Below are 24,885 nucleotides of genomic sequence, written 5' to 3' on the forward strand. Positions count from 1 at the left end.
TTGATGACAATGCATCAATGTAAGCACTTTTTATAAACACGTGTTGCCATGATAACATTAACATTCGCGGTGCGCAGTCAAGTGCGTATCGTACTTTTATTTGTCGTAGGAAAAGTTTTAACGAATTTTGTGACAACTTGTTTATCAAGTACACTCTCATTTTCACTGTCTGTCATTTAGGTGCCTATCTTCCATAAGTCAACCACTATCTAAATATATTTTTTAGATATTATAATTGTCCATTTTACAGTTTAACTTTTGGTATCCATTACAGTGTCCATTTTAATACTCTGTGGGTTGCCTAAGTTGAAAAGTAAATACAGGGCTATGATTTCTAATCTGTCTATAAACTGATAAAATTTACAATCAAGATTATTGTCTTCAACACAGGTAAAATTTTACTTAATGTCATAGGAGTGTAAAAATATTAAATTATTTGAAATTCATTGATTCTGTTCTTTTTTTTTTGCTAAGACCAGAGCTTATAAGCAATGTTTAATTTAATTTGTCGCGTGTCTTGTCTTCAACACAGCTTTGCACATATTACAACAAATTAAGTCGATGACTAAAAAATCAAACTTAAATTGTTTACAAACTTTTACCAATACAAAATTGAAAATTGTTGAGATCTTCTAATTCGTTATTCTGAAGTGAATGCTCTTCTTATTTTAGTGTTTGTTACTCAAGTTATATACAGTTTTACATTATCAACAAATTACTTTTTTAATTGAAATTAAAAACTTACTAAATACAATTGACTTCCCAAAGTTATGTCATAATTTTTGTACATCAGATCTGCTCATCTTTTCCTTTTGTATTTGTATTTGTATTCTATCCATGTGTTTATATATATATATTTATTAGATTGTAAAACCCCTACAGAAACCGCTGACGTATCATCAGGTTTTTTGTTATCCTCAAGACTATTTTGTGTTAACGAACATTTAAAAAACAAGGATACAATGTAATTAAATAATTTCCAGGTAAATGGGAAATGTTTCGATATGTTTGGTATTGCTTTCTGATTCATTTTCGTACTACATTGTAGTTTGTTCCTCATGAATGTAAAACAGATGATTTCTACGGTAAAATACAAACACCCTATCTAATGTTTACTTGTATTCATGATCAAATGTTCAACGATAATATACGCCAGTCAGTATTAATTCCGATTGCAAACTATTACTCTTCGCTGATGAATATGCCGTATAATTTTTATTTTAAAATCCAGATAAAAACTCGCAAAACTCGTCAAAAGGCCTTGCAGTTGTTGACTTTAGCCTATAGTTTCACCAGGCAAGACTGAATGTATACTATTTGGTCTGAAAAGCAAGCTTAAGGAAGTAACGAAATTTCATGTTATATGTTAAAACTGAAGCTGAAATTAATAAATACAAGTGATCTGGCGGAAATTCCTTTAATCAATATTCAGGTTATTTCCAGATACAACTGAAAGTACCGCAAACAAATAATATTCAATAGAAACCCGAAACCTAATCCACAGCTCTAAATAATGTCATTTTAATTATTTCTGCTCCTCCTGGTAATTCTGGTTATCACAGACTGTAGAAAACAATCTACAAATTTCTCAAAATTAGACCGAAAGATTTGTAAAACCGTTATGTCCAAGATCAATTAATGGGCAATCAGAATTATCTAGTTTTGGATTATTAAACATTGAAACAAGAAGCCCTCAAGAGCTCGTTCCGGTCAACTTGATATATGTGCATCTTCTATAATGGCTACACTCCAACAATGTAAACTTGCATATTACTCGTGACTATCTGTTTTGTTGATTATGTGTTGGTTATCATTTTTTCTGTTTCAGTTTCTCTATATCCTCTTTAATTTATTATCAAACTGAAACAAGGGTAAAACATTATCATTTAAAAGCTATAACTCCTACTAGGAATCGACTTACAGCTTCGGATATATTGACCTATTTTTAGATCTTGGCTTATTGATCCGTTTCGCTGTTTAGAGTTTTTCTTTATCCACCAAACATACCAATGTTTGCCAAAAATGAATAAATAGGTACAGATTATCATTAGATGGCAATTAAGTAGTTGACTGACGATTTGGGCAATGTTGAGGCAAGTTGACCTTTCATAGATCTAGTGTTGTGAATTATATTTTATATAAAGTTTAATTCTCTGTATTGTAGTTAGTAAAATTACAGCATAAATCGTCATTTAATGCCAATGGCTCCTATTAGGAGTCAACTGACGATTTCATCACTTCGTCCTATTCATAGATCGTGTCTATAAGATAAGACAATGTTTGCCTTATCTTATAGAAAAGATAATGTTTGCTTTTAAAGTTTGCATTTTTCCAGATAATTGGTAAAAACGAAAACAAAATGGTGACAATTATCATTTAACAGTTATAACCCTAATAAGGAGTCGACTGATTTCAGTTTTTTTCTTTTTGTAGATCTTGTCCTGCTGATCATTTTTACTTTCAAAGTTTCTATGTAGATATAGGAAGATGTGGTATGAGTGCCAATGAGACAACTCAATACACAAATAGTATCAACAGGTAAAATTAAAAAGAAAGTACTATTTGAGAGTACTCGCAGTTACTGACAGCTAGTTAAAAGCCAAAACAATTAATAATAAAAAATCATCCATCAGAGACTAAAATCAACTAAAATACATCCCAGGGATTTATTATTTTAACGTCATGAACAGTCAAAGAAGACATGACTTGTGCAATGCCAAAAATAAATGTATCGACAGGTAGTAGGACAGTAAGGAGTGACTTCTTTATAGATAAAAATGAACGTATGTGTGTCTCTATACATCCCGTTTGAAAAGAAAATACAAATTTAGTTATGTTTTAATTTGCTAATGACAAAATCGATATTAGTGCCAATGTAAACTATATTCAGAGATCTAATTACAACATTGGTACGATAACCCTTACTAATAAGTTTGGTTAAAGGTTCGATGAGTTTACACGGATCACATAATGATTTCCGCGCTTTAAGTACAATATTACCATAAAATTTAGGATGTGAAATACCATTTTTAATAAGTTTTCTACAGGTACAGCCAAATTTACAAATCAAATCTTTGTATCTATGAAAGAATTTAGTAAAAGTTTTAAGTAATTTATGGTAACGAATCCCTGACTTAATAATATACCAGTGATGTATTGATTACGTTCGTTAAAATCTATGACATCACTACACACACGGGTATAACGAACGAGTTGGGATAAACACCGTATGATGGAGCCAAAGGCACATCGCCGTCTAAAAAAGGAGAATTAACAATAGGGAATGAAAAATCGTCTCTTTTGTTGTAAATGTTAGTATGGAGTTTCCCTTTAGAAATTGAAATGTCTAAATCTAGAAAAAGACAACTGCTGCTGTTTATGTTAGATTTAGTTAAAGTAAGTTTTTTTTGGGTAAATTTCGGTAGAATATTTAGAGAACTCTGGATTATTTAACGAAAAAGTATCATCCAGATAACGGTAGGTATTGTTGAATGTATCAACCAAATGTAACAATGATGTGTCTCTACTGAGTTTGGTCATAAACTGAGATTCATAGCAATACAGGAATAAATCTGCTATTAAAGTGGCGCAGTTAGTGCCATAGGAATACCTACTACCTGACGATATACTTTATCGCCGAAACGTACATATATGTTATCTAGGAGAAAATTTAAAGCTTCAATCATATCCTCACATTTCCAGTAAGTGTAACTAGCATACTTTCCTTTTTCGTCACAGAAAAAGGCTTTAAACGAGTTACAGCAAATAAATTTACGATGAGATTTTTTGAAAGACCATTTTATTAAATATGAATTTTTTTTCTTTATTAGATTGTGTGGAAGTGTAGTGTAGAGAGTAGAAAAATCATAACTGTCAACAGAATCAAAAGGACCATCTAAATTTTATTTTATGTATTTTATCTAAAACCTCTAAAGAATTTTTAACACCCAAAAAATAATTAATACCATTATTTTTCATTAGCTTTATTACAAAAGTTAATAACCAGTTCTTTGAAAGTAGTAAGGGAGGTAGTAAGAAGCACTGATATATTAGTAGTAGAACACTTACTAGATGCGGAGATGAAACAAAATTTAAATGTTTTTTGTGTAATTTAGGTAACCAGTACATGGTAAGGACTTTCAAATGTTCGGAAGAGGCTTTAAGCTGAGTAGTGGCAGTGATATGCTTGTTAACGATTTGACTCTCAGTGGTGCGTACGGACCTGAATGTAGAGGAATTGATAATTTCGTTTTGAAGGACTTCCGTGTAGCATATGCGTCATACCACCACTACATTATTGGCTGCCTTGTCTGCCGGTACGAACACAAACCTTTCTGCGAGTACTTGGAATTTATTTTTTATTCTAGAAATGGGAATATCATGGACCCTATTATTGATTTCAGAATTGTTTTCAAAATCAGATATTCGAATATTAACAGTATTCATAATTTTATTCAAATAACTGTCTAAAGATTTTTTATCAGATTTTTCACGTTTGCACCAATTTTTACAGTAGGCAGACAGAGCGTCTTTAATGACCTGACGACACTGTTTCCAATCTATCATAGATGGAGGACAGTATTTCGGTCCTTTCTTTAGAAAAGTTTTGACCTCACGGTCTTCGACGATGTTGAGGTCTCCTGTAATAACATGACCATAGGGAACATATCTAAAACTAGATGTTTCACAGTCTGAAGTGGAAGGAACATTATTTTCTATATTGATTTCTGATGTATCTGACGTATAATTAAAAATCAAAATATGGAGGTATTTGGCTATAGACGGAAGAGTCATTGAATATGCTAGATAAGTTAATAAAATCAATACCTCTATTTATATATTTTAAATTAAGAAAATGTCGTTTATGATTTTCAGGTTTCTCGATACTAGGAAACAGCCTGTGATGACAAAAGGCTGTAATAATACGGGTATATTCATAAAACGGGCTAAAAAAAGAAATTTTATCACACTCCAGAAAAATAGCATATAATCTACTTATTGGTATCTGACCCAGTTTGCATAATACTTAATGTCTGCCATTATTTTTTATTATAGATAACAGATCAGCAAGTGTATAATTCATACGATTTTTAATACGGTGATTACGGTTTTTCCGTTTACCATGAGACCTATTATTTCTAAGGTGTAATACCACCATTGATTTTCCCCTATTAGTCTTTGTTAAATTTGCACTTTTCAAAAAATTGTGCAGAATTTATCTTTGTTTCAAATAAAGAAATACTTGGCATGAGTAAAGTTTTATCCTGTCCAGTACTATAGAAAAAATTTCACATAACATTTCATTGCATATAAGAAAATAACCATCACTGGAAGTTAACCAATCAAATTTTCCCCCTTTTTTAACCTGTGTACAAGCTTTAGTAACCATGTAACCTCAAGTTTCCAAAATATTCTATGGAAACCCAAAATAAAGAAATAATGGTGCTTGGAAATACCCAAGATATATGTTTATGACTCAGAAATGTTTTACTGCAATGAAATGTAGGATCAATTACCTACAACTGTCAAATTCAAGGAATATTTTTTTTCGACCTATTTTCGTATGCAACCGGATGTGACGTACTATGATTTGGTGGTATTACACCTAAAGAAGACTTTTTTGTTAAATAAACTGAATGTGACTTTTTTCCTTTGTAATACTGGTTATTTCAAGCATTCCTGTCAAGTTTTGTCATAATCAGTTTAATAGTTTGAGAAAAATCTAGTATAATGTAAGACGACATCTACAGCGATTCGAGCAAAATTTCTTCGAAAAATTCAAACCAAGCCGCATCATGATAGAATATAGTGTGGACCAATAAATGATCAAATATTTATCTCATCTGCCTACAAACAGTTGAATATGATACAAAAGATGACTTTAGGATGATAAATACTACTAATGGACCTCTTTGTCTTCCTTATAAGATCTCTTTTGGTCCATTTATACCTCTCATTTCCTCAAAATTTCTATTTTTTAGGCCAATAAATAAAAATTTTGGGGTAACTTTCACTTATTTAGGATAGAAATGTTATCATAAATGATTAATTGAAGTATTCAAGCTGAATGAACTATCCGTATAAAAGTTTACTGTCTCCAAGGAGGTTCGATAAGTCCTTACGTAAAACTTAAATTCATGCCGCGTTCCAGAGAGGGACATAAAAAACTCCTTTTGGTGAATAATTTGTTGTTACTGCTTTAAAAATAATTTCATTTACTTAAAACTATATATTTATTAAAGTATTTCTTAGGAAAAATTTTCTAGTATAGCAGAATATAAGAAATAAGGAGAAAAAGCTCCCCAAAACTCTAAGTATGGCTTGTTCTGTCAACTAATATTCATGGTAAAGTCCTATTTCAAGGAAATTTTCTCATAAAATGTATTTTGGAGACTCAATCCACTCAGAATATTTCATTATTTGTAATATTTCACTTAAATAGCAAGAAATTTTAACACATGAGAGTACTCACAAGGTCAAAGGTGCATGTACAGCTTCCCATATTAGGTGTAATACCACCATTGATTTTCCCCTATTAGTCTTTGTTAAATTTGCACTTTTCAAAAAATTGTGCAGAATTTATCTTTGTTTCAAATAAAGAAATACTTGGCATGAGTAAAGTTTTATCCTGTTCAGTACTATAGAAAAAATTTCACATAACATTTCATTGCATATAAGAAAATAACCATCACTGGAAGTTAACCAATCAAATTTTCCCCCTTTTTTAACCTGTGTACAAGCTTTAGTAACCATGTAATCTCAAGTTTCCAAAATATTCTATGGAAACCCAAAATAAAGAAATAATGGTGCTTGGAGATACCCAAGATATATGTTTATGACTCAGAAATGTTTTACTGCAATGAAATGTAGGATCAATTACCTACAACTGTCAAATTCAAGGAATATTTTTTTTCGACCTATTTTCGTATGCAACCGGATGTGACGTACTATGATTTGGTGGTATTACACCTAAAGAAGACTTTTTTGTTAAATAAACTGAATGTGACTTTTTTCCTTTGTAATACTGGTTATTTCAAGCATTCCTGTCAAGTTTTGTCATAATCAGTTTAATAGTTTGAGAAAAATCTAGTATAATGTAAGACGACATCTACAGCGATTCGAGCAAAATTTCTTCGAAAAATTCAAACCAAGCCGCATCATGATAGAATATAGTGTGGACCAATAAATGATCAAATATTTATCTCATCTGCCTACAAACAGTTGAATATGATACAAAAGATGACTTTAGGATGATAAATACTACTAATGGACCTCTTTGTCTTCCTTATAAGATCTCTTTTGGTCCATTTATACCTCTCATTTCCTCAAAATTTCTATTTTTTAGGCCAATAAATAAAAATTTTGGGGTAACTTTCACTTATTTAGGATAGAAATGTTATCATAAATGATTAATTGAAGTATTCAAGCTGAATGAACTATCCGTATAAAAGTTTACTGTCTCCAAGGAGGTTCGATAAGTCCTTACGTAAAACTTAAATTCATGCCGCGTTCCAGAGAGGGACATAAAAAACTCCTTTTGGTGAATAATTTGTTGTTACTGCTTTAAAAATAATTTCATTTACTTAAAACTATATATTTATTAAAGTATTTCTTAGGAAAAATTTTCTAGTATAGCAGAATATAAGAAATAAGGAGAAAAAGCTCCCCAAAACTCTAAGTATGGCTTGTTCTGTCAACTAATATTCATGGTAAAGTCCTATTTCAAGGAAATTTTCTCATAAAATGTATTTTGGAGACTCAATCCACTCAGAATATTTCATTATTTGTAATATTTCACTTAAATAGCAAGAAATTTTAACACATGAGAGTACTCACAAGGTCAAAGGTGCATGTACAGCTTCCCATATTAGGTGTAATACCACCATTGATTTTCCCCTATTAGTCTTTGTTAAATTTGCACTTTTCAAAAAATTGTGCAGAATTTATCTTTGTTTCAAATAAAGAAATACTTGGCATGAGTAAAGTTTTATCCTGTTCAGTACTATAGAAAAAATTTCACATAACATTTCATTGCATATAAGAAAATAACCATCACTGGAAGTTAACCAATCAAATTTTCCCCCTTTTTTAACCTGTGTACAAGCTTTAGTAACCATGTAATCTCAAGTTTCCAAAATATTCTATGGAAACCCAAAATAAAGAAATAATGGTGCTTGGAGATACCCAAGATATATGTTTATGACTCAGAAATGTTTTACTGCAATGAAATGTAGGATCAATTACCTACAACTGTCAAATTCAAGGAATATTTTTTTTCGACCTATTTTCGTATGCAACCGGATGTGACGTACTATGATTTGGTGGTATTACACCTAAAGAAGACTTTTTTGTTAAATAAACTGAATGTGACTTTTTTCCTTTGTAATACTGGTTATTTCAAGCATTCCTGTCAAGTTTTGTCATAATCAGTTTAATAGTTTGAGAAAAATCTAGTATAATGTAAGACGACATCTACAGCGATTCGAGCAAAATTTCTTCGAAAAATTCAAACCAAGCCGCATCATGATAGAATATAGTGTGGACCAATAAATGATCAAATATTTATCTCATCTGCCTACAAACAGTTGAATATGATACAAAAGATGACTTTAGGATGATAAATACTACTAATGGACCTCTTTGTCTTCCTTATAAGATCTCTTTTGGTCCATTTATACCTCTCATTTCCTCAAAATTTCTATTTTTTAGGCCAATAAATAAAAATTTTGGGGTAACTTTCACTTATTTAGGATAGAAATGTTATCATAAATGATTAATTGAAGTATTCAAGCTGAATGAACTATCCGTATAAAAGTTTACTGTCTCCAAGGAGGTTCGATAAGTCCTTACGTAAAACTTAAATTCATGCCGCGTTCCAGAGAGGGACATAAAAAACTCCTTTTGGTGAATAATTTGTTGTTACTGCTTTAAAAATAATTTCATTTACTTAAAACTATATATTTATTAAAGTATTTCTTAGGAAAAATTTTCTAGTATAGCAGAATATAAGAAATAAGGAGAAAAAGCTCCCCAAAACTCTAAGTATGGCTTGTTCTGTCAACTAATATTCATGGTAAAGTCCTATTTCAAGGAAATTTTCTCATAAAATGTATTTTGGAGACTCAATCCACTCAGAATATTTCATTATTTGTAATATTTCACTTAAATAGCAAGAAATTTTAACACATGAGAGTACTCACAAGGTCAAAGGTGCATGTACAGCTTCCCATATTAGGTGTAATACCACCATTGATTTTCCCCTATTAGTCTTTGTTAAATTTGCACTTTTCAAAAAATTGTGCAGAATTTATCTTTGTTTCAAATAAAGAAATACTTGGCATGAGTAAAGTTTTATCCTGTTCAGTACTATAGAAAAAATTTCACATAACATTTCATTGCATATAAGAAAATAACCATCACTGGAAGTTAACCAATCAAATTTTCCCCCTTTTTTAACCTGTGTACAAGCTTTAGTAACCATGTAATCTCAAGTTTCCAAAATATTCTATGGAAACCCAAAATAAAGAAATAATGGTGCTTGGAGATACCCAAGATATATGTTTATGACTCAGAAATGTTTTACTGCAATGAAATGTAGGATCAATTACCTACAACTGTCAAATTCAAGGAATATTTTTTTTCGACCTATTTTCGTATGCAACCGGATGTGACGTACTATGATTTGGTGGTATTACACCTCTAAGTCATTTATCAACAATATTAATGACATCGATAAAAGTTTTAGATATGTTCCCCTGTCCTAATATTTTGTCATTGAGACCGAGAGGATAAGCTGTCTGAAGTCTTTTTATCCAAAATAATTTGCGAACTTCACGTGATTTTTCAAATTGCTTGTGTGATTCTCCTGGTTGTTTCTGAACGGTTTCGAGGGGTTGGAATTTTATAAATTTAAGATTGTGATTATGCTTATCTAAATGTTGATATACCAAACTTTTGAATTTTTTAGGTCTACGAAAGCGGTAAAGGTGTTCTTGATTTCTTTTGTAATACTGTCGTCCCGTCTGTCCCACATATTGAATACCAAACTTAGGTTGGGTTCAAGTTACCACATATATCAGGTTTTGAGTTTTTCAGGTAATATCACAGGAAAAGGAGAGTGTAAAGACGTAGGATAATCGGATTGTCAGTTGGCCAACATTCATAGAAACAAAAGTAAAAATAATATTTTACTAAAACTAAACTGAACAAAATCAAACAAAACTAAACACAATTACAACATGCAAATGAACACAAATAAATGGACATGCAAATGAAAGTAAGATTACAAACAAACAAAAGTCACAATTCAAACATAATACACACAAATAAAATGTTAGTTGTAAAAATTAAAACAAATCAGCAAAATGTCTCATCACAGCTACTACCATACTCTGTTTGCGGTCAAGATCTAGGACGTTGCTTGGAACATCAAATACTTTTAGATTGAATTTATCTAAACTTTCACTTTATTAAACATTTCATTGGCTCACTATTTATTCACTTCATTAAATATTGCACTAATTGCACAACTTTCTATTGATATTACACTACTGGTTGATATCATCATCACATTTCAATGACCAAGCTTTAAACAAATTTCGAAACATGAATATAAATAGCATTTACGCTATACTAAATCTGGCAATTTATATTTCACCTATATCTTCCGGTTTCTCAAATTAAACGGAACTACCAAACACTTTACACCAACTTCCGGCAAATCAAACACCAACTTCCGGTAAGCTAAGACCCACTTTTGCATACGCAAAATACATAATTTCTGCCACATAATATAACTACTGGCCGTTGTATGATACGTTCAGCTAAACCTCGTCACTGGTATTTGGGAAGATCTGTGTCAATAAATGGGACGTACGTTGTCTGACCATTTAAATACTGCCGCTTCAAAACTGAGCATAGAACTGCATGGACAAACCCCTGAAACAAATAATTGAACCCCAAATAAAATTTATATTCAAGTGAAAACAAGATATCACACCATAAATCGACCGCCACGTGATGAATAATCTCTGGGTCTGTTTGATATGCCAGTATGACAAGTAAATGATAACACCGTCAAAAATATAAATAAATGTTCTTACCTGAGCAAATTCATTATATTGTCCTGTGAAACTCCATGTCCTGAACTGACAATTCTGAGGTATCACCAAATATATTACTGAACTGCAGCAGACTAAACGTCTGTTCACCTCCAAATCTAGGTGTGCACTGCCTAACCACTTTAACTGTATAAAAAACCATGTGCTACCTGTCACATGATTTACCTGGCGCGTAAATGAATGAGTGGGGTGTCAATCAGGGTGCAATTTATACATACCTTTATAAGCCATGCATATAAAATTGTGAGCTCTATTTCATGAATTACAATTTATGAATAATAAGCAAATAATAAATAAAAAATAAAAATCACATAATGAAGTTCGTCACATACGTCCCCCTTCAGAAGACTAAACTAGGATTTAGTCCAGCCAACACCAACGAACTTCCAAAAATAATCTGCAATTGATACCTCAATATATACATAGATACAAAATATACACATCAAATGCTAATAACTGCTCAGGGGTCAAACTTCGTCACACCTAGAAAGCGCATCAGCTGCTAGATTCTGCTTCCCTGGAATATGTGTAATCGTGTACCTAAACTCCTGTAAAAATAAACTCCAGCGAAGTAAACGCTGGTTGCTGGTTTTCATCCTGTAAAGCCACTGCAAAGGTGCATGGTCACTGAAAAAAGTAAATTCACTACCTTCTAAATATACCCTCAAAGTCTTTACAGCCCACACAATAGCATAACATTCCTTTTCGATGACTGCATAGTTACATTCTGCACCACTCAGCTTCTTACTGATAAACATAACTGGATGTCTGCCATCTTCAAATTCCTGCTCCAAAACAGCACCGAGACCAAACTGTGAAGCATCTGTCTGTAAAATAAATTTTCTATTTAAGTCAGGGCTTCTCAAAACTGAATCTTTACAAATTTCACGCTTCAATGCATCAAAAGACCTCTGGTGTATATCTAACCATTTGACCTTGTTAGGTACATTTTTCTTAGTAAGATCCGTCAATTATAACGATATCTCAGCAAATTTAGGAATAAATTTCCTGTAGAATCCTATTAAACCTAGGAACGATCTGACATTTGTCTTTGTTGTAGGCACCGGAGATTCTCTGATAGCCGAAACCTTGTCCTGTACCGGTTTTATAGTGCCATTTCCCGCAATATGGCCCAAGAACTCAAGTTCAGAAAAACCGAATGAGCACTTGCTTGGTCTTGCGGTCAACTTTGCTTCTCTAAGTAACTGAAACACAATTCGTAAATGTTTAAGGTGAAATGACCAACTGTCACTAAAAATGCCTACGTCATCAATTAATGAATCTGCATAGTCCTCATGACCACACAAAACCTTCTGCATAAGACGGACAAAAGTGGCTCCTGCGTTAACCATTCCAAATGGCATAACGGTAAACTGAAAATGACCGAATGGCGTGACAAATGCACTCTTCCGCCTGGCGTCGGCGTCAAGCGGGACCTGCTAATAACCCTTGGTCAAATCAATTTTACTTATATAATGTGACCTACTTACCTTGTTCAAGATCTCGTCTATACGTGGCATCATTCTAGGATCGAAAAAAGTCACCTGATTTAAAGAACGATAATCCACGCAAAATCGAATACTGGAATCCTTCTTCTTTACTAGAACCACTGGTGCTGCGTAGGGACTACTGGACGGTTCAATAATACCAGACTTTAACATCTTTTCAACTTCTACTTTGACTTGGTTTCTAAGTGCATATTGCAAAGGGTAGGGTTTCTTGTAAACTGGCTCATCTGTCTTGGTCTTGACTGTATGCTGAATTACATCAGTAACCTGTGGAACATCACTGAAAATATCAGAATATTCAAACAATAATTGACCAAGTTGTTGTTTTTGTTCAACAGAAAACTCTTCAGAAATTGTGGCGTCATCAATATTTTCTTTAGCCTCAATGACGGGTACAACCTTGGCATTGAAGTCAATATCTATTTCATCATCAGTACTACTTAGACTTGAAATGATATCTAAACAAGCAAGTACTTCAGTTTTGCTACTTTCAAGATTATCAGACCTGTCATACCAAAGTTTCAACATATTAATATGAAAAATCTTTTCAGTAGTACCTTTCATTTTAATCTTGTAGTCTACCGGACTGATCTTGTCTGTGATGACGTACGGACCTTTCCAACTAGCGAGCAACTTAGATGTATGTGTTGGAAGTAATACCAAAACCTTTTGTCCTACTTCTAGATTCCTTGTTCTTGACTTCTTGTCGTAATATGTTTTCTGTTTTCGTCTAGCTTCTTTCTCGTTCTATCTAGCTAACTCGGTCATTTGTTGAAGATTTTCTCTAGTTTGAAATACGTAGCTCAGTACAGAATTGTCACTATCTGTTGGTTCTTCCCACTCTTCTTTTAAGATGGCAAGAGGTCCACGTACATGTCGACCGTAGAGCAACTCAAATGGCGAGAAACCAGTAGTTTCATTCGGAACTTCTCTATAGGCAAACAAGAGATACCGTACGTATTTGTCCCATGTGTTTGGATACTTTCGAGCGTAGCTTTTGAGCATCTTTTTTAGTGTTCCATTGAAATTTCCTACAAGGCCGTTTGCAGCAGGATGATACGGTGTTGTGCACATTTTATGAACTGACAATTATTTACATACCTGAACCATAAGGTCTGACATGAAATTCGAACCTTCATCTGTCAACAATTCTTTTGCAACACCAACTCTTGAAAATAACTGGATTAAGGTATCAGCAACTGTTTCTGCTTCCTGGTTAGCCAAAGGGAATGCTTCTGGATACCTGGTTGCATAGTCCATACAAACTAAAACATATCTATTTTTATTTTCAGTTAAAGGAAGTGGACCTACGAAATCTATCGCTATACGCTGAAATGGTTCGTCCATAGGAGGTATACTGATAAGTGGAGCTTTAGAAACTCTACCTTTCTGAACCCCTCTCTGACACTCTTGACATGATCTACAATACTGAGCAATATCACCAAATATTCTAGGCCAATAGAAATGCTGCATAATCCTAAACCTGGTTTTAGTGATACCCAAATGACCTGATAAAGGAATATCATGACCTAAGGTCAAAACTGTCTTCCTAAACTTCTGAGGGACCACAATTTGACTAATTGTCTCCCTTGACTGTGTCCTAAATATCCTGTAAAGAATATCAGATCTTATTGTAAAATAAGACTGTTCATCCGAATCATCTGTAATATAAGATCTAATAGTATCTAAAGTATGATCAGACTTCTGTGCATCAATCAGTTCCTGTCTAGTACAAATCTGAAAATTAGAGTCAGAATTAGTAATTTGAAAAGGTTCTGTTAAAAATAAATCATCACTATACTTCTCTGTATTCTTCTCAATTCTAATCCCCCCCTCCGACTGTTTAATCTTCTGGGCTCTTGTCTGCACTGCTTGACATGGCTCCGAGGATGGATCTAAACAGGATCTAAAACGGAAAAATCAACAGAACCATCACTGTTACTAAAGGAGGGACGAAAGATACCAGAGGGACAGTCAAACTCAAAGATCGAAAACAAATTGACAACGTCATGGCCAAAAAAAAAAAGACAAACAGACAAATGATAGTACAGATGACACAACATAGAAAACTAAATACTAAGCAACACGAACCCCACCAAAAACTGGGGGTGATCGCAGGTGCTCCGGAAGGGTAAGCAGATCCTGCTCCACATGTGGCACCCGTCGTGTTGCTTATGTTATTACAAATCCGGTAAATAGTCTAATTCGGTAAGTCACATTCGTGAAAAGGGAAGGGTATTGTAGTTACGACATAAGGAACATATCCGATATCATCTGTGAAACGGTTATTCCATAACGGTCAACCAACTCGTGATGGCGTCCGTAAAATTTACGAAGGAATGACTTCAACTTCACCATTTGGAACTCTTGGTTTAATAGCTTCCTTGTGAGCAGCAATCCTCTATCAAGGAAATCATGATAGGAAACACAAGCCCGGGAATATCGTATCAATTGGGAGATATATACTCCGTATGCAGGCGCTGCTGGAATGTTGCTACATAGAAATGAAAAGTTCACAATTGGGAAGCTGAAATCATCTCTTTTGTCGTAAAGTTTTGTTTTCAACCGACCCTCATTGTCAATTTCTAGATGTAAGTCAAGATATGAGGCAGACTTAACTGTATCTGTAGTATCCTTTATCTCTAGTTCGATGGGATAGATTCGTTCAACATAGTCACCAAATTTTGTATTATTTAGTGAGAGAACATCATCTATATAGCGGAACGTAGAGTTAAAGGATATTGCTAACTTATTATCTCTCTTCATAAGAAGCTCCTGTATGAAGTCAGCCTCATAATAATAAAGAAACAAGTCGGCAAGAAGAGGGGCACAATTGGTTCCCATTGGAATTCCGACAGTCTGTTGAAAAAAACGTCCTCCAAACGTAACAAATATGTTGTCACTCAAGAAATCAAGCATCTTGATAATGTCAGTTTCAGAGACTTTTTTGTTTGAATCAGAGTGATTCTTTACAAAGTAGGATTTATCCCTCCCCAAGACAAGATACTTGTATCTACGTTCGCCATTCTTTTTAATGAAACAAAGTAATACCAACTCTTTCAATTTGTCTTTTAGTTTGGAACTACTAACTACAGCTGTGTCATTAACACTAGTAGGTATATTAGTGTTAACATAGTTCCCTATGATGAGCTCTGCGAAAGGAGTATCCACAACTAGAGCTTAAACAGTACCTGAAACAAAAGGAGTATTAATATCAATCCAAACTTCCTTGCATTCACGTGTCGAACCATCTGCAAGACAAATATCTCTACACTTACCTGTAAACTTATCCGAGTCCACAAATTTTTGGTTAACAAAACAGTTGAACATCCTGTGTCCCTTAACACTGAAACTGGTTTACTGTTTACCGTACCTTCAACAATATCTAATCCTGGTACTTTGTTTGTCTTCACCTCGTCACAAGACACCCCTGGTAACCGAATTGTCATGCAACTTGCGTATTCGTCAACTGTACTACATGGTTCTGTCTGTCCTCGCTTATCTAAACATAATCTTATTTTACCTTGTTTAAACTGTGGTTTATTCCTTAAAGTACAATCCGGAGCAATATGTCCTTTGCGGTTACACACAAAACAAGTCCTGGTTTCACGTTTGTACTGACCTTGATTGTGTCCAATTGATTTACTCTGTTGTTTCTTCTGAAAATCACTGCTACCTTTACCTACATCCTTGTGTGCTGTTTGATAAGCTTCTGCTAGTTCTACCAAAGACTTAAGATCTGGGGGTTTATGCTCCTGAATCCAGCTTCTCAAAACTACCATCAATCTCTTCTCTGGCACACCAATGCCTTAAAAAACCCTCTATCCGAACAGAAAATTCCTTGAAAGACTCCCCTCCAAACTGAGCCGAATTCCTGAACTTACCCCGATATGCCTCAGAAGTTAACTCATACCTGACCAAAATGGCTGTCATAATTTTGTCATATAACCTACTATCCTCATCACTCAACCTGGAATATGCCTCAAGAGCTTTACCACAAAGAAGGGGAAAAAGTCTGAGTGGCCATTCACTCTTTTGAATTTTATGAAGTGTAACAAGTTTTTCAAAAGATCTCACAAATACATCCGGATCTTGACCTTCAGAAAATTTAGGTAACTTAGTTTTGATAGCTTCTGAATTTTTAAAACTACTTTTACCTCCCTGTGCTAACTCTTTCTCTCTCAATTCCAACTCTCTCAGTCTATAACTATTGTCCATCTCTGCTTTTCTCATATCTCGTTCAGCTGCTCTCTCAGCTCTTTCTGCACCTTGCATCTCTTTATACAAATCTAAACAAGTAGATGCTGGTTCACCTTTATTAATCAAGTCTGCCATCTACCATATTTTACTAAAACTAAACTGAACAATATCAAACAAAACTAAACACAATTACAACATGCAAATGAACACAAATAAATGGACATGCAAATGAAAGTATGATTACAAACAAACAAAAGTCACAATTCAAACATAATACACACAAATAAAATGTTAGTTGTAAAAATTAAAACAAATCAGCAAAATGTCTCATCACAGCTACTACCATACTCTGTTTGCGGTCAAGATCTAGGACGTTGCTTGGAACATCAAATACTTTTAGATTGAATTTATCTAAACTTTCACTTTATTAAACATTTCATTGGCTCACTATTTATTCACTTCATTAAATATTGCACTAATTGCACAACTTTCTATTGATATTACACTACTGGTTGATATCATCATCACATTTCAATGACCAAGCTTTAAACAAATTTCGAAACATGAATATAAATAGCATTTACGCTATACTAAATCTGGCAATTTACATTTCACCTATATCTTCCGGTTTCTCAAATTAAACGGAACAACCAAACACTTAACACCAACTTCCGGTAAATCAAACACCAACTTCCGGTAAGCTAAGACTCACTTCTGTATACGCAAAATACATAATTTCTGCCACATAATATAACTACTGGCCGTTGTATGACAAGTTAAGCTAAACCTCGTAACTGGTATTTGGGAAGATCTGTGTCAATAAATGGGACGTACGTTGTCTGACCATTTAAATACTGCCGCTTCAAAACTGAGCATAGAACTGCATGGACAAACCCCTGAAACAAATAATTGAACCCCAAATAAAATTTATAATCAAGTGAAAACAAGATATCACACCATAAATCGACCGCCACGTGATGAATAATCTCTGGGTCTGTTTGATATGCCAGTATGACAAGTAAATGATAACACCGTCAAAAATATAAATAAATGTTCTTACCTGAGCAAATTCATTATATTGTCCTGTGAAACTCCATGTCCTGAACTGACCATTCTGAGGTATCACCAAATATATTACTGAACTGCAGCAGACTAAACGTCTGTTCACATCAAAATCTAGGTGTGCTCTGCCTAACCACTTTACCTGTATAAAATACCATGTGCTACCTGTCACATGATTTACCTGGCGCGTAAATGAATGAGTGGGGTGTCAATCAGGGTGCAATTTATACATACCTTTATAAGCCATGAATATAAAATTGTGAGCTCCATTTCATGAATTCCAATTTATGAATAATAAGCAAATAATAAATAAAAAATAAAAATCACATAATGAAGTTCGTCACAGAGAGCGAAAAAGTTCTCCCGTTCACTGTTGACCTTACAGTATTTTGAGAAGTTAATCTAAAACAGGCTAGTCATTTTTTGGCATTGCACGGGAAAATTTGTGGATATCCTTGTGCATTTTTGTTAAACAATCTGGTTGTAGTGGCATTACAAGTACGTTTATTTAAGCACTTGGATAATCTAGAAGTTGTGTTGTTAATAATTATCTTTCCATTCCGTGAAATCATGATTATTAAATAAGGTAAAGGGACAATAAAAAAGACCGGAGGTTGCAACATTGAATGAGGGTCACACTTACGGAATAGGAAATAATAGGCAAAGCAGTAAAAGAACTCTTACAAAAACTGTTATAAAAGGCCCGACGTAAAGACTAAAGTATTACAAAACTGACATATATAACAAACACAGGGCAAAAACAGTGATTGTAAGAAATCTTAGTAAAACCAAAGCAGGGGGCAATAATAAAAATAGCAGTCATGGATGAGTATTTATACATCAAAACGCCGTAATATATATACAATTAAGATGTAATACAAAGATAAAATAAACATGTGAAAGCTCTCTCACAAACAAACAACCCATAATTGAAAAATATAAGGGCATACACCACAAGCACGAGGACACATTCTACTGCATCCACACAACACTATGTATCTATTTAAGATGACAGGCATAAAGGAAAAAAATCGTCTGTTAAGGGCAATAACTCTTAGAAGAAGCCATCTGACAGTTTTGATTTAAAATGACAGATATGGATCTCAAAATTCTGAACGTGTTGGTTCTTTTAAACCAAGCACACTAAATGAACAACAACAAATATCTCGAGTGTTTCAAGGAAAAGTTAAAACAAGCGACCAACATGAAAAAGTTCATCCTTGATGAATTTGGATTTTCTGTTGTTTAGGTTTTGTTTGGTTATATAGTTCCTTATAAAACACAAAATCAATCCATTTCCGAGAATCAAGGGGATAGACTCATCTTTTTTCAGTGAAATAAAGGACTGTACCGAATGAAATAAACAAATGATAATGAAACCTGCAAACATGGAGTAAAACTAAATCTTTAAAAAGAACATTGATTTAAAGAATCTATAAATTTTTCCACCTTTGAATAGAATTATTACTTATACCACGCATCATCTTTCTTGATAAAAGAGAGGCGAGAAGATACCAAAGGGACAATAAGAATTCATAAAGTGAAGACCCACTGATAAACCCACGATACAAAAAACTCCAAAAATACCCTAAAATAAAAACAACAATCTACGAAACGCGAAGCGTTATAAAAAAAAAATAAAGACGACTGTGCAATTCGAACCCAATCAAAAACCAGTTGTGCACTCAAGTGCTCCAGAAGGATACGCAGATCATGCTTTAAATAAGGCAGCAGTCGTATTGCGCATGGGCGGTCCATATTCGGTAATAATTATCATACGATGAAGACAAAATCGAAAAAAAGGACGGGATTGTTGCCATGACATTTTGATAATATCCAGGGTCATCTGTGAAACAGGTATTCAAATCGGTCAACAAAAGAAACTAAGCAAAATGACAATGATACATAAATCAACAAAGGACTGCTAGCAGTTACTAACATGCCAGCTCCTGACCACAATTAAACTGATTGAAAGATTATGTCTTCATCATTTGAATATCAAGCACAATCCCTCCCGTTAAGGGTTTAGTATCATACCGTCATAAAATATACGAGAAGAACATAACCCATATCATGCCAACAACTGGTTTTACAATAAATGTGTGTATTTCCGATGCAAAGACCCTATTAGTGTATATATATTGATACCAAAATATGCCATCTTTAATGACCTGACAACAGTATCGTAACTATATCCCTTCTGAATAAGTCTATTTAAAATAAAATACGTTGTTACATACACGAGCGAATCGAACAAGTTGAGATATATAAACACCATACGATGGTGATAAGGGAACGTCACCATCTAAAACGGAATAATTTACGATAGGAAATGAACAATCATCTCTTTTATCATAAAGTTTAGTAGTAAGTTTCCCGTCAAAGATATAGATATCAAGATCCAGGTAAGGGCAGTGTTCATTGTAAGTATTAGCCTTATTTAAAGTCAGTTCAGCAGGATAAATATCTTTATTGTACATACTGATGTCGATATATCATCCAAATATCTAAAAGTATTTTTAAATTTTTGTATCAGATGTTGATTCGATGGGTCTTTGCTAATATTAGTCATAAATTGTAACTCATAACAATACAAAAACAGGTCCGCATTAAGTGGTGTACAGTTAGTACACATTGGAATTTCGATATACGGAATCTCCATAGCGACCAAAAATGTTATCTAATAAAAATTCAAGGGTAGTTATCGTATCAAAGCAGGTCCAATTGACACTTTTTAAATGTTCATTTAATTAGGTATGGGAGTTTTTTCTTAATAAGATTATGAGGCAAAGTGGTATATAGGGTAGAAAAATCAAAACTTTGAACAGATTTGAAATCACCGATATAAGCATGCAGTTTATCAAGTACTTCCAACGAATTGTTGACACTCCAAAAGTAAATAATTCCACTATAATGAAAGGCCTTATTTAAACAATTCATTACCAGGTTTTTGATTGTACCCAGTTTATGTTTAGAAAAATTCAATACCTGACTTACCTGAGGTTATTGAACATACCGGATTACCGAAAAGTTTGTTTTCTTTTTTTTTTTTTTTTTTTTGCGAAACAATTCTTTCAATCCATACCCACACTTGAATCATTGAAAAAATGTTGCATCTCCATATTGCCGAGACTGAGCAATAAAAATCTGATTCAGGCCATAAGAATTTTGCAGGCAGGAATACGTCAATGTTCTGTTTCCTGACAGTTTCACGTCAGAAACTCGTCTTGCTGTCCTTACAACAACGGTAAAGACAGACGGGATCTGTTGATGACTATCCATGACCTAATCAATATGTAGTGACAATGCCACGTCAATAAAATTTGATTATGCAACGTCATTTGCCAGACATGTGTACGGCCGCAGCTGATCATTTAGTCACTGAATACCATGGCAGACTGTTTCATGCCAAAAATGTTTTCCATATACTGAAATGCCAAAGAATCGACTGCAGAAAAACATTTAAAGCCCTAAAGTTTAAACCGCTTAATTGCCAAAACAAACTGTAATGAATGAGACAGAGGAAAAATCAGAAGGTTCAAAACAGAACTCAAAACATACCCAACAGAACTGGTTGACCTTTCTGACAATCATTCTGGCGTTGGTTACATGCAGTTTTTGTCTTCGACGATCACACATCCACTGATAAGAGGACAACCAGGTTTACAGTGTACACCACATGATTTGCACATTACAAATGACGTCATAAGTTCAAGTTTTGAATGACAAACTTTTTTTAGACAATAAAGAAATGAATAAAATTGACGTTTATACATTTATTTTACAAAAATTGCATATTTGAAAATGGGAATGAAAAAGAATAATCAAGTGTTGGGTTTATAAAGTCCATCAGTATAGATTATGTGTGTTTTTCGTTTGATAAATCTTGGATGTAGAATCGTCTGAGAAAAATGAATGGTACACATAGAATACATTTTCAGTATGTAACACTCTAGTCTAAGTTATTTATCTATTAAGGGTGTGCTCGATTATAAGTCATATCTGAAACATAATATGATTCTATATTTCAAACCATTTTATTAGATCAAATGAAATTAAACAATAAAACAGTGTTTCGTGCTACTCAACATGTTTCCTTGCCCTTTGCTCATAACAACGAAAAAAATGTTATCCATATTTTAGATGAGTCTTAAATAGCAATATAAGCAAACTGAAAATATTTGTCATTCTTACCTAAATTCCCAAATTTAGAAAAAAAACATGCTTGATTAAAAACATTCCTGGATTCCGTTTTGTGTGTCTTATGACAATGTCTTTTCTTCCATCTAAACAATTTTTAAAAGGGTTAAATGCATGCAAAATTTCGACCGAAGACGTTCGAAAAATTTAAATTTCCGGTATCAGGTGCGCACAGTATTTAAATATGAACTAAGTCTTGTTTCGAATACTTCTAACTCGACATAAAAAAGTGAATGAAGCTTAAGCTTCATTAGAAATCATCAAAAAATTTACAAATTACGGTTATTGAATAAATCAATCAACCGTCAAATCACTAACATGACCAACTTATGGATCTTTTTGAAATTTTGAATGCAACTGGAGCACGAGAAACCTCGTGTGAATAATGAAAAATGATGCATATAACTTTTGGAATTTGGAGATATAAAACAGAATACAAGTGTATAAAGTATACCTGAAAAAATCGAAAATAAAACTTTTAAATTTCATGTTTCCGAAGCACTTTCTAGATTTACCACCATCAGAAATGCTCAAAGCATGATATTTGAAAGCCATGGATATATTAGAACAGACATAGCTGAAGAGCTATATGGCCAAATAGGACTTAGAAATATTAGCCTCATCAATCAAAGGTCAACTTTGGAAGAGGGGGTTGAAACCTAAGTTAAATATCGCAGAGAAATTCAGCCGTTTTGATTTTGAATTATAATTTCCCGAAATTAAGTCCAATGAAATTTTTTCAAAAATGATAAACCATTGCTACTTAAATTATTTAGTTGTTTGTGATAACTACGTGCATCCTTCTTTCTACAAAGTATTAGAACTGCTTAATCTCCGAATGTATAAAAGTTACATAAATCATATTATTTTTTTCAATATCGATATGCGCTTCCACATGTCCTGTTTGCTTGGAAAATGTAATAAAAAATCTGTAACTTCATATTGATCTTGCAACATTGCAATTTTTAAAATATTTACAGGTCCCGATTTCCCAATTCTGTAAAACAATATGGCGATATAAATCGTAAACGAGGTCGGTAACCCATTTTTGTTATTGGCTAAATTTAAAGCCCTTATTTGGCTAAAGTGAAAATAAAAGTTTGAAAAGGTATATTTGGTAGATCTGATTAGAGGGATTTATCTTTATGCTCAACTCTAAAGAAAGTGAAAATAACACCCTTTTTTCACTTTAAAGAGTTAGGACGCAAGCTTAGTTTAAGTGAATTCAGATAGTTTGAAAACAGAAAATAATGAATAATCTGATATACATTTCCCAACTTATTCGATATTCAAGAGCTTGTAGCTCCTACTCAGACTTTGTAAAACGTCACCAGTGTCTGAGCAGAAAGTTGATGAACCAGGGGTATGTCAAAGAACGTCTTGTCCTTTTCTAAAAAAAAGTTCATCGGAAGGTACCAAGACCTTGTTGATAAATATTCCGTATCAACTTCACAAATAATACATGATGGTCTTGAAGTATAGATTCTGCGTACTGACGTTGTTTATCATCTTAACAACGTGTTATATTGTTCTTTCATTTGTCTTTGTTCTATTATTAATATTACTTTTACTGTTTGGTTTTTTTTCTGTGATATCCATTTGACGTGGCTAGGTACTTATACATCCCGTCAATGTGTTTGTATTATCTTTCATTTTTGCTGGTGTGTTTTGTATATGTGACTTTTTGTGTTTCTGTGGTTCTTATAACGTGACTCTATACTTTAAAAGATCCCGTCATTATTTTATTGTTCTATTATATGCCATTATGTTATTGTTCTATTATAAATTTGAAAATACTTTGAACGACAAACGACAAATTTATTTTACTCGCGTAGTGGTATTAACCATATGTGGATTCTTAAAAATTCTAAAGAACTTCTGGACAATTTTAAATCTCGGTCTATTTCTGAAATTAATTCTAACATAACTTTTGATTTTTTAACCCTGTATACCAACATTCCCCGTGTGAAATTATAAAATTGTTTTGAATAAACATTGAATGAGAAAATTTCTTCTTATGTGACGTTTACATTTTCTGACGTCAGACACGCGAAGCAATGAATGTGGTTTTTAATTTGATAGATGCTTTTGTGCTTTTTTGTAAAAAAATGTTTGTATTGATATTGTAACACAGTAATGACTGCTGTACCCATATTTTGACTATTTTATTTATAATGTCTGTTTTGTTCACGCATCGTTGTAAATATAACGGAATTTGATGAGACTGTCGTACAAGTCAGAGGTTTAGCGCTATAAAACCAGGTTCAATCCACCATTTTCTACATTTGAAAATGCCTGTACCAAGTCAGGAATATGACAGTTGTTGTCCATTCGTTTGATGTGTTTTGTCATTTGATTTTGCCATGTGATTAGGGACTTTCCGATTGAATTTTTCTCGGAGATCGGTATTTTTGTGATTTTACTTTTTAGATCATGTCAGTACCGAAGCACTGACTAATAGTAATGATTCAGTGGAAGTACTGTTAACGTATGACACTGATTTCATGCTTCAGTATTATTCTGTGTTATTGGTCGTTTATCTGTGGCAATGTACCCTGGATGTCATTACTGGTAAAACCCGAACATCGCCAACATAAGGTGTAACTGGAGTACAAAAACACCAAGTTGTATCTTTAATTAGGCTAACACAAGTGGTATGACCAAATATCCAGCTACGAAATATCTCTGCAATACGTTTTTTTTTTCGTTCATCTATAAAACTGTAAGTTTGAGTCGAGCTACTGAACTATGAAGAATTTAATCAGTGACGAAAAAAAAAATAGTTACCAAAACTA

The sequence above is a fragment of the Mytilus californianus genome, unplaced genomic scaffold (assembly GCF_021869535.1).
Source record: "Mytilus californianus isolate M0D057914Y unplaced genomic scaffold, xbMytCali1.0.p SCAF_7, whole genome shotgun sequence".
Classification (NCBI taxonomy): Eukaryota; Metazoa; Mollusca; class Bivalvia; order Mytilida; family Mytilidae; genus Mytilus; species Mytilus californianus.